An 11,070-nucleotide genomic window follows, 5' to 3' on the forward strand; every position below is an offset into this window, starting at 1 on the left:
TGCACACAGTGAGCACTCAATAAATATCACTGAATGAATGATATCAGAATAGGAAGAAAGCAGTCCAGTGGAGAGCATCTTATTTTTCTCTGCTTTTACTACTCACTCATTCTGCATGTGATCTTTTGGAATCCATGGCCCTTCCCACTCTAAGCTGTAAGCTTGTTGTGGGAGGGGAGCATGTCTACCAACTCTGTTTTTATTGTATTGTACTACGGAGAGCTCACCTCCTCCAGGAGGCCTTCCCAGACTTTTCCTCTACTCCTCCTCCCCGCCCCATCGCTCCCACTCCCTGCCTCTGCCCTACCCCCTTCCCCGCCCCACAGCACTTGTGTATATTTGTACATATTTATTATTCTATCTATTTCATTAATCATGTGTATATATCTATAATTATATTTATCTATTTTGATGCTATTGATGCCTATCTATTTGATTTGTTTTATTGTCTGTCGCCCCCTTCTAGACTGTGAGCCCGCTGTTGGGTAGAGATTGTCTCTATCTGTTGCTGAATTATACTTTCCAAGCGCTTAGTATAGTGCTCTACACACAGTAAGTGCTTGATAAATATGATTGAATGAATGAATGAATTTAATAGTCTCCCAAGTGCTTAGTACAGTGCTTTGCATACATTAAGCCCTCAATAAATGAATGAATGAATGTTGACTGAGAAAAAACTGAAAAAACTGAAGAATCCTAAACTTTCCCATTTAGGATTCTTCACTTAGGAAAGACTAAGGTTGAACAAGATCCCGTTTGAAGTTTATAAAGGCTTCAAGCATGCTTCTTGAGCCCCAGAGCAAAGATAAAGGCTGGTACCAGGACCTTGGTCTCCTCCATCGCCGCCAAGAAAATCTTCCTTGGTTTTACTAATAATAATTGTGGTATTTGTTAAGTGCTTACAATGAGCCAGCACTATTCTAAGCTCTGGATTGGATGAATGATGATTGGGTTGGACACAGTCCCTGCCCCACATAGGGCTCACAGTCTCAATCCCCATCTTAAAGATGTGGTAACTGAGGCACAGAGATGTGACTTGCCCAAAGTCACACAGCAGACGAATAGTGGAGCCAGGATTAGAACCCAGATCCTTTTGATGCTCTCTCCACTAGACCACGCTGCTTCTTATTAATAATAATAATTTCATTATTTGTTAAGTGCTTACTATGTCCCAGGCACTGTACTAAACACTGAGGTGGATACAAGCAAATCGGGTTGGATACAGTCCCTGTCCCACATGGGGCTCACAGTCTCAATCCCCATTTTACAGGTGAGGTAACTGAGGCCCAGAGCAGTGAAGTGACTTGCCCAAGGTCACACAGCAGACAGCTTCCCTCCTCCAACCAAGGATCCCTGCTCCCAGCATGCTCTGGTGCTGCCGAGGCTGGGATAAAAGCTGCTCCTGTACCAAAAAACCCAGAGAAAACTGGTTATATGCCCTGAACTCTGTGCCTCTAGGAGTTTGAAATTCTGCTCCTCTAGCCCTACTGAATTTGTTTTCATATTGTGAATTTTTTATGGTATTTGTCAAGTACTTCCCATGTCATACATTGTTCTAAGCACTGCGATAGAGTCAAGCTAATTAGGTTGGATATAGTCCCTGTTCCACATGGTGCTTGTATTCTAATTCAAAGGGAGATCAGAGGCACAGAGAAGTTAAGCAACTTGCACAAGGTCACACTGCAAGCATTTGGCATAGTCAGGATTAGAACCCAGATTCTCTGATTCCCAGGCTGGTGCTCTGTCCACTAGGCCATGCTGCTTCTCTTGTTTGAGATGTGTTTTAAAGTTTCATCATTCCTGATGTGTTGATCTCCAGCCCCTTCTTCCCACTTATAATCAAAGTGTGAGTCCCCTGAGAGACCAGGACATATCTAATTCCCACCTGAATATTCTCTCTCAATTTTTAGGACCGTACTCTGCACAAGTAAGCGCTGAAGAAATACTATTAAACTAGTACTGTACAACATCCTTCCATGAATTTTGTTCATCAAATTTCCCACTACTAGAATGAAGGAAAACCCTTTGAAGTGTGAAAAAGATTGGTGCAAAACAAACAAAAGCCAAAGCCAAAGTTGTTCAGGGTGAATATATCAGCAGTTTCAAGAAATTCACAGATGAAATCCATAGTGGGCTAATTGAAGAAAAGTTAGGCCAGTTAGATATTAGATAAAGAGATAAATTATATAGTATCATAGAGTCAAAATGTAAATAGCCATCATTAAAGACACTTTTCTTAATGGTATTTGTTAAGCGCTCACTATGTGTCAAACACTGTTCTAAGCACTGGGGTAGGTACAAGTTAATTGGGTCAGACACAGTCCTTAGCCTGCGTGGGGCTCACAGTCTAATGAAGAGGGAAAACAGATTTTTAATTCCCATTTTACAATTGAGGTAGGATGTAGGCCAGGGGTCAGTGACAAGACAGGCAAGACTGAAGCAGAATGAGAAGGTTGGAACTAGAGGAGCAGAGTGTGCGGGCTGGGATGTAGAAGGAGAGAAGTGAGGTGATGTAAGAAGGGTAAAGCTGATGGAGACCTTTAAAGCCAGTAGTGAGGAGTTTTTGTTTGATACGGAGATGGATAGACAATCAATGGAGATTTTTGAGAAGGGGGGTAACATGCCCTGAACATTTCTGTGAAAGATAATGTAGGCAGCAGAGTGAAATATGAACTAAAGTGGGGAAAGGCAGGAGGTTGGGCGGTCAGACAGGAGGCTGATGCAGTAATCCCCTCGGGATAGAATGAGAGATTATACTAACATGGTAGCAGTTTGGATGGAGAGGAAAGGGCAGATCTTAGTGGTGTTGTGAAGACTGATAGGATTTGGTGACAGACTGAATATGTAAGGTGAATGAGAGAGCAGAGTCTAGGATGACACTAAGGTTGCGGGTTTGTGAGACGGAAAGGATGGTAGTGCCATCCACAGTGATGGGAAAGACAGGGAGAGGACAGGGTTTGGGAGGGAAGATAAGGAGCTCTGCCTTCAACATGTTGAGTTTGAGGTGGTGGGAGGACATCCAAGTAGTGATGACCTGGAGGCAGGAGGAGATGTGAGCCTGGAGTGAGGGAGAGAGAACAGGGGAGGAGATACAGATTTGGGTGTGATCCATGCAGAGATGATAGTTGAAGCCATGGGAGTGAATGAGTTCTCCAAGGGAGTGAGTGTAGATGAAGAATTGAAGGGGACCAAGAACTGAACCTTGAGGGAGCCCTATAGTTAGAGAATGGGAGGGGAAGGAGGATCCCATGAAGGAGACTGAGAATGACCATCCAGAGAGATAAGAGGAGAACCAAAAGTGAGTGCTTTAAAGCCAGTGGAAAGGAGTTTCTTTTTGATGTGGAGGAGGATGAACAACCACTGCAGGTCCTTGAGTGGGGAAACACGTACGACAGCTACAATTCTCCTGTAATCTTTTATAAGTGTATTATTTCTCCTACTCCCATTGTATAAATGCAATTGAGATTGCAAGTTCCTGGAGAGCAGGGTGGTGACTGACTTTTCTCATGCATATGTTCCCAAGCAATTAGTACAGTAAGCTCACTGTGGGCAGGAACATGTCTACCAACTCTATTCCATTGTGCTCTTCCAAATAGTTAGCACAGTGCTCTGCTCACAGTAAATGCTCCATAAATACCGTTGATTGATTGGTTCTATTTATATCCCCTTGATTCTATTTATATCCCCTTGATTCTATTTATTGCTATTGTTCTTGTCTGTCCATCTCCCCCAATTAGACTGTAAGCCCGTCAAAGGGCAAGGACTGTCTCTATCTGCTACCAATTTGTACATTCCAAGCACTTAGTACAGTGCTCTGCACATAGTAAGCACTCAATAAATACTATTGAATGAATGAATGAATGGTTGATAAGTTGTCCTATACAGAGCTCTGCTCACAAGAAGGTGCCCAGAACAGTGCTCTGCTCATAGTAGGTGCTCAGTAAATATTACTGAAGGAATAAATGAAGAACCTTGAGATCTGGAAACAAAGACCACTGATCAATGATTTCCTGTTGTCCATGCTTTCATAAGTGAGTGAATGAGTGAGTGAGTGAGTGAGTGAGTGTGTGTGTGTGTGTGTGATTGCTGAATAATCAAAAAAGTTTGAAAATGGTGAAGCTTGTTTTACTGTGGTGCTCTTCTCTCTAATATTTGGATTTCTTTTGACCTATCAGTCTCATGGGTACTTAGTTGTATAGATTATGCAGTTTCAAAAGCTCCTTTCCAGTCAGTTTGTTCTAAAATGCTCTATCCCTCCCATGGTTATGCTTGATATGGATATTATATGAGTTTATACGGGCAGGGAAATAGCTATTATCTCAACCTGACAGTAAAACAGTTGATTACTTCCTGAAGTACCTCTTTAAATCAAGAATCCTCCCAATAAAATGTCTTTTAAAATTCCTTTTAATCTCAGAACATACAACAGTTAATCAGCTTCAATAAGCTACCTCAGCCATTACCACACGAAAGGCTGAAATGGATCTTGTCTCTGTGCAATTTGAAGTTTAAGCTTTCAGTGAAATGGTCGTGAAACACCTGACTGGTTTAGGGAGCCACACGTTTACTTAAAAGTGAAAAAATGTGGATTTCGCTCCCAGTTTGGTCCGTGATGAAAGGTCCTTGGCCACATGACTAGAGTATGTTTATGAAGTGCACTGAAAACTCTACATGAAAAGTGCTTCCAGAAGTACAAGGTGTGACCATAACATCAGATTAATGAATCTCTATTTTAGTCATTTATAATTGAATAAGAAAGTCAAATTGCTTCTGGGTGATATGACTGAAAATTGAGGTGTAAACCCCAGGCTGCTTGATGCGGCTACTAAATAATGTTTTCAGTCCTCTATTCTAGACTAGGCATTGCTCATTTTTTCTGGGATTTTAAAGGCTGATAAATTTCTTCTGTACAATTGGCAGCATGGGTTGCTCAGTCTAGTAGAAATGCTGCAGACATTTTGCCAGGGAAACATTGGTGGTTTTCATCACATGGGTGTGTGGGAGGTGTACCCAATCAAACTTCCCACACTGAACCGTGTGGGAGCTCCCCACTTATTATAATTACTATTATTAATACTACTAATAATAATAAAATAATGACATTTGTTAAGCACACTTACTATGTTTCAAGCACTCTGCTAAGTACTGGGATAGATACAAAATAATCAGTCCCACATGGGGCTCACAGTCTCCTTCCACTTGGTGCTGTCCTCTGCTGCCCATCATGGCTTCCTTAGTCTTACCCACAATACTCTGGGGACAGAGCCAGCCCAGCTAAAAATAATAGCTATCACTGTGTTTCTACACTGGAACTCAATCTAGACCCCTGCATGCTTTATTAAATAACACATAACAACTTCATATGAATTAACTGTGTACTGTACAGTGCTCGCCCCTCTCAGAGTCGCACCTGGAGAGTTTCCAGTACTCTACCAGTCTTGACTACAGGAGGGGGAGTCAAGCAGAGGCATACCCATTCTATTCCTAGCTTGGGCAGTGGCTAGTGAGTGGCAGGCAATCGGCTACAAGTCAAAACTCACTTGAGCTAGACAGCAGCAGCATGAGAGATAGTCAAGGGTGGAGACTCAAGCTGACTGTGTGGAAAGAGTCAATGGTAAACCACTTCCACATTTTTACCAAGAAAACTCTATGAATACACTACCAGAATGATTGCAGATGGAGGTAGGGTTTTCTGGGAGAGATGTGTCCGTGGCATCACTATGGGTCGGAGACGACTCGATGGCATAATACAAGACAAGTACAGTGCTCTGCTTACATTAAACACACAGCACTTAAGAAGTACCATAATGATAACAATTACTATTGTTAATAAATAATTATGATATTTGTTAAACACTTACTATATGCCAGGCACTATAATGAGCACTGGGGTGGGCACGACCATCCTTCCCGTCCCGCAGGCCCGCAATCTCGGTGTCATCCTTGACTCGTCCCTCTCGTTCACCCCACACATCCTATCCGTTACCAAGACCTGCCGGTTTCACCTCTACAATATCGCCAAGATCCGCCCTTTCCTCTCCACCCAAACGGCTACCTTACTATTACGGGCTCTCGTTATATCCCGGCTAGACTACTGTGTCAGCCTTCTCTCTGACCTCCCTTCCTCCTCTCTCGCCCCGCTCCGGTCTATTCTTCACTCCGCTGCCCGGCTCATCTTCCTGCAGAAACTATCTGGGCATGTCACTCCCCTTCTTAAACAACTCCAGTGGTTGCCTATCGACCTCCGCTCCAAACAAAAACTCCTCACTCTAGGCTTCAAGGCTCTCCATCACCTTGCCCCTTCCTACCTCTCCTCCCTTCTCTCTTTCTACCGCCCACCCCGCACGCTCCGCTCCTCTGCCGCCCACCTCCTCGCCGTCCCTCGGTCTCGCCTATCCCGCCGTCGACCCCTGGGTCACGTCCTCCCGCGGTCCCGGAACGCCCTCCCTCCTCACCTCCGCCAAACCGATTCTCTTTCCCTCTTCAAAACCCTACTTAAAAATCACCTCCTCCAAGAGGCGTTTCCAGACTGAGCTCCTCGTCCCCCTCTACTCCCTCTGCCATCCCCCCTTTACCTCTCCGCAGCTAAAGCTTCATTTTCCCCTTTTCCCTCTGCTCCTCCACCTCTCCCTTCCCATCCCCACAGCACCGTACTCGTCCGCTCAACTGTATATATTTTCGTTACCCTATTTATTTTGTTAATGAATTGTACATCGCCTTGATTCTATTTAGTCGCCATCGGTTTTTACGAGATGTTCTTCCCCTTGACGCTGTTTAGTGCCATTGTTCTTGTCTGTCCGTCTCCCCCGATTAGACCGTAAGCCCGTCAAACGGCAGGGACCGTCTCTACCTGTTGCCGACTTGTTCATCCCAAGCGCTTAGTACAGTGCTCTGCACATAGTAAGCGCTCAATAAATACTATTGAATGAATGAATTGAATGAATACAAGGAAATCGGGTGGATACAGTCCTTGTCCCACGTGGGGCTCACAGTCTCAATCCCCATTTTACAGATGAGGTAACTGAGGCTCAGAGAAGTGAAGTGACTTGCCCAAGGTCACGCAGAAGATATGTGGCAGAGCAGGGATTAGAATCCATGATCTTCTGACTCCCAGGGTTGTACTTTATCTACTACACCATGCCAATTGATTGATATACCTAGGAAACCCACTCACACTCTGCTCCCTGTGCTCATTATAGCAATACTTTCAGTTTCTCTGGAACTTTCCTCTTTTAAAGGTATACAAATCTGTAATAATAATAATAATAGTGACATTTGTTAAGCACTTACTATGTGCAAAGCACTGTTCTAAACGCTGGGAAGGATACAAGGTGATCAGGTTATCCCACATGGGGCTCACAGTCTTAATCCCCATTTTACAGATGGGGAAACTGAGGCCCAGAAAAGTTAAATGACTTGCACAGAGTCACATAGCTGACAAGTGGCTGAGCAGGGTTTTGAAGCTGTGCTTCGGGTTCCAAGAGAAAACTGTCTTCTAATTCTGTTGTAATATATTCTCCCAAGTGCTTATACGGTGCCCTGCACTTAGTAAGCGGTCAGTAAATACCAATGATTGATCGATCGATTAGCAGTAAGTGTTTTAATCGGTGAGTGTGTAGCTAATAGGACTATTGTATGATTAACAGCTCTTTCCTCTTCTTTCTGCCCCTTGTCGCACCATTGCATTCATTGCCCACAGTGTCTGGCAGAGGTTTGGTTTCTTCCCCTTGACTAGAGAGGCAGGAAGGGACACCTCAACCCTGCTTTCCAACAATTCTCAAATCAATCAGTGTTATTTATTGCGCATTTGCTGTGTGCACAGCATTCATTCATTCAATTGTATTTACTGAACGCTTACTGTGTGCAGAGTACTGTACTAAGTACTTGGAAAGTACAGTTCAGCAACAAAGAGAGACAATCCCTGCCCACAACCGGCCTCACTGTCTAGAAGCACAGTACTAAGCGCCAAGCGCCAAGAAGCAAGTACTAAGGGAAAGCACCACACGATACAGTTGGTAGTTGCGATCCCTGCCCCCAAGAAACTTATGGTTACAGGGGAGAGTCAGACAACAAAATAAACTATAGATTGGGAAAATAGTAGAGTGTAAGGATATGTTTCACTGTAAAAGTGAGACATTGGAGCTTCTTTGGCACTGGGGTGAGAAATGTAAATAAAAGCAGTTACCTAAGATTTGATTTATCACTCCTGCAGAATAAATGTCAGAGTGAATTATATTTTGATTCTTTCTGGTCAGAAACTGGTTAGTGCCTGGGTATGGAGGTAGGGTGATGATTAAACTGGTCATTTGCAGCTCATGTTAAACAGGTCCCTGTTCTTTTTCAGGGAGGGTGGGGGTGACTTGTCTGAGCGAGGGCTTGTGTTGTTGTGTGCATGTGGATGAGTGCATAATCCTTTCTAATATTAAGTGGGGATATGAGTTTTATGCCTGAATAACCTGACATGAGGTTCTTTTAATCACAGGTTTAAAGATGAATAATGGAGCACCAATGTAAACTAAAAACATTCTGTAACAGATAATAGAAATGTCTATGTTATGACACATCCAGGTCTGAATTAATCCAGGATTAGATCCCCATGACATTAGGCCAATAGCCCCTACGTCAACCATGAAATATTGTAACATAAGGGCATACAGTTAGATCAGGGTGTCTCACTGTAGGTGAAAAGCAGCATGGCATAGCGGATAGAGCATGGGCCTGGGAATATGAAAGTCTTGGTTTCTGATCCTGGCTCTGCCATTTATCTGCTGTGTGACCATGGGCAAATCTCTTCCTATCCATAAAATTGGAATTGAAACTGTGAGCCCCAGGTAGGACAGGGACTGTATCCAACCCAATTTGCTAGTACAGTGCCTGGCACATTGTAAGTGCTTAACAAATGCCACATTTTTTATTATTATTATTAATAATAACCGATCAATTAAATGGTATTTATTGAGCCCTTACTGTGTGAGGAACACTGAATTAAGAGCTTTGAAGTGTACGTGTTAGGAACACTGAATTAAGAGCTTTGAAGTGTACGATACAATAGAGTGGGTAGATATGATTCCTGCCCACAAGAAACATCTAGTCTAGAGGGGAAGAAAGACATTAAACTAAGGTATACATTGGGGAAATGGCAGAGTATAAAGATATGTTCACTGTTGAGTGAGACAGAGGACCTTCTTTAGCACTGGAGTGAGAAATGTAAAAGCAAACACTTACCTAAGATTAAATTGATCACTTCTGCCACATAATTGTAAAGGCAAATTCTATTTAGATTATTTCTGGTCAGAAACTATATAAAGCAAATTCTGTCTAGATTATTTCTGGTCAGAAACTGTATAGTGCCTTGGTGTGGTATATAATCACCTTAATCACACATTTATACCAGGACATCATCACTTCTCCATGGTCTAACTAGTAAACATGCTCTTTGCTATTCTTTAGAATAATTTAAATGTCACTCCATTCCATTAACTTGAAGCCATTTTTTTTTCAGAATCAGGATGATGACAAAGAAAAGAAATCCCAAGGTAAAAGTCAAAGTATTTTCTTGAAAATAACCGAGAGCAATGAAGATTTTAGTGTTTAGTGCCAGATTTATTTTCAAAATCTTACCAAGGTACCATGGTGCCAATGTGAGTAGCTGTAATTGTGGGACTGCTGAGATTTTGGCTGCCTTCCCTCTATTTAACCCTCAGATTTAGTTCCACGTCCTGAGTCTGCATGAGACAAGGCTTAGTATCACTGAACTGTAAAATCAATAGTTTCATAATGATAAAGAGGCATTGTAGCTCACTACAGTGGATGCCAGCTAAAAATCTCTGCCCCTGCCAAACTTTGCTTTATGTTTAACGGGTTGAAAAAAAAAAAAGAGCCCTACGCAATAGAAGCTTTGAGGAAACGATAGAGCTAGAAGCCACAAAAGAAACTCGTGCCAAATTTTCCAGCTGAACTGCTTGCTGAGAATGTTTCAATCACAAAATCGGGAGATGCGTTTTCTCAAAATTGGTTTATAAAATATACTAATAAATAATATTGCATATGGTTCATTACTAAAGGAAAAGAAAAGCCCATGGAGTGTTGTCTAGGGACTGATGTTAAGGAGATGTGGACAGCCCATCTGTCAAAATAGAAAAATAGTGAAGCAAATGTTGAATTTGATCATTCCTTTTGCATTCAGGTGGGGGTGTGCAATATTTGAACACATACTGGTCACTGTGGCTGCGGGGAGTGGAGTTTAAGGATAGGTCCAGGGTGGGCTGAAGGAGACCAACTTCTGGGAAGTTGAGGAATAAGATGGAGCAGTGAAGGCTTTTTGATTGTTCATTCTGTTTTAATTTTTTTTGCTGTTTTGGTTTTTTTTTGTATATGGTAAGTGCTTACTATGTGTCAGGCACTATACTAAGTGCTGGGGTAGAGAATCTAATCAGGATGGACACAGTCCATGTCTCACATGAGGCACAAAGTCTTAATCTTCATTTTACAGATGAGCCACAGAGAAGTGATGTGCCCAAGGTCACAGAGTAGACAAGTGGTGGAGCTGAGATTAGAACCCAAGTCCTTCTGCCTCACAGGCACATGCTCTATCCACTAGATTACGCTGAGTGTTGCTGCCTCTTCCCATTTCCTCTCCACTCCTTCCTCCCTCCTCTTTTTTCTTTTCCCCCTGCTTCTCTCCCTCAGGATTTTTCTCAGGTTGGGCTCTCAGCCCCTCTTTCCCTCCCCTGATCTGCTCACATGACATGGCGTAGAGAGGAAATCTGGAGGCAGGGGCAGAGGAAGCAGTGTGGCTTAGTGGAAAGAGCACAGGCTTGAGAGTCAGGGGTCATGGGTTCTAATCCTGACAAGTCACTTAACTTCTCTGTGCCTCAGTTACCTCATCTGTAAAATGTAGATTGAGATTATCTGTAAAATAGAGATTATGTGGGACGTGGACTGTGTCTAGCCTGATAACCTTGTATCTATCTCAGCACTTAGTACAGTCAGTCAATCATATTTATTGAGACCTTACTGTGTGCAGAGCACTGTACTAAACACTTGAGAAAGTACAGTATAACAATCAAC

The 11,070-nt window shown here is 42.8% G+C and overlaps 1 non-coding gene across 1 annotated transcript; it reads left to right on the top strand.

Annotated features, from left to right (window-relative positions):
• Positions 1-5,392: 5,392 nt before the first annotated feature.
• Positions 5,393-5,530, top strand: LOC114809945. The gene has a single exon (XR_003757716.1). It is a non-coding gene; the product is annotated as a small nucleolar RNA SNORA7 (small nucleolar RNA).
• Positions 5,531-11,070: the final 5,540 nt, after the last annotated feature.

Source organism: Ornithorhynchus anatinus, chromosome 2 (assembly GCF_004115215.2).
Source record: "Ornithorhynchus anatinus isolate Pmale09 chromosome 2, mOrnAna1.pri.v4, whole genome shotgun sequence".
Classification (NCBI taxonomy): Eukaryota; Metazoa; Chordata; class Mammalia; order Monotremata; family Ornithorhynchidae; genus Ornithorhynchus; species Ornithorhynchus anatinus.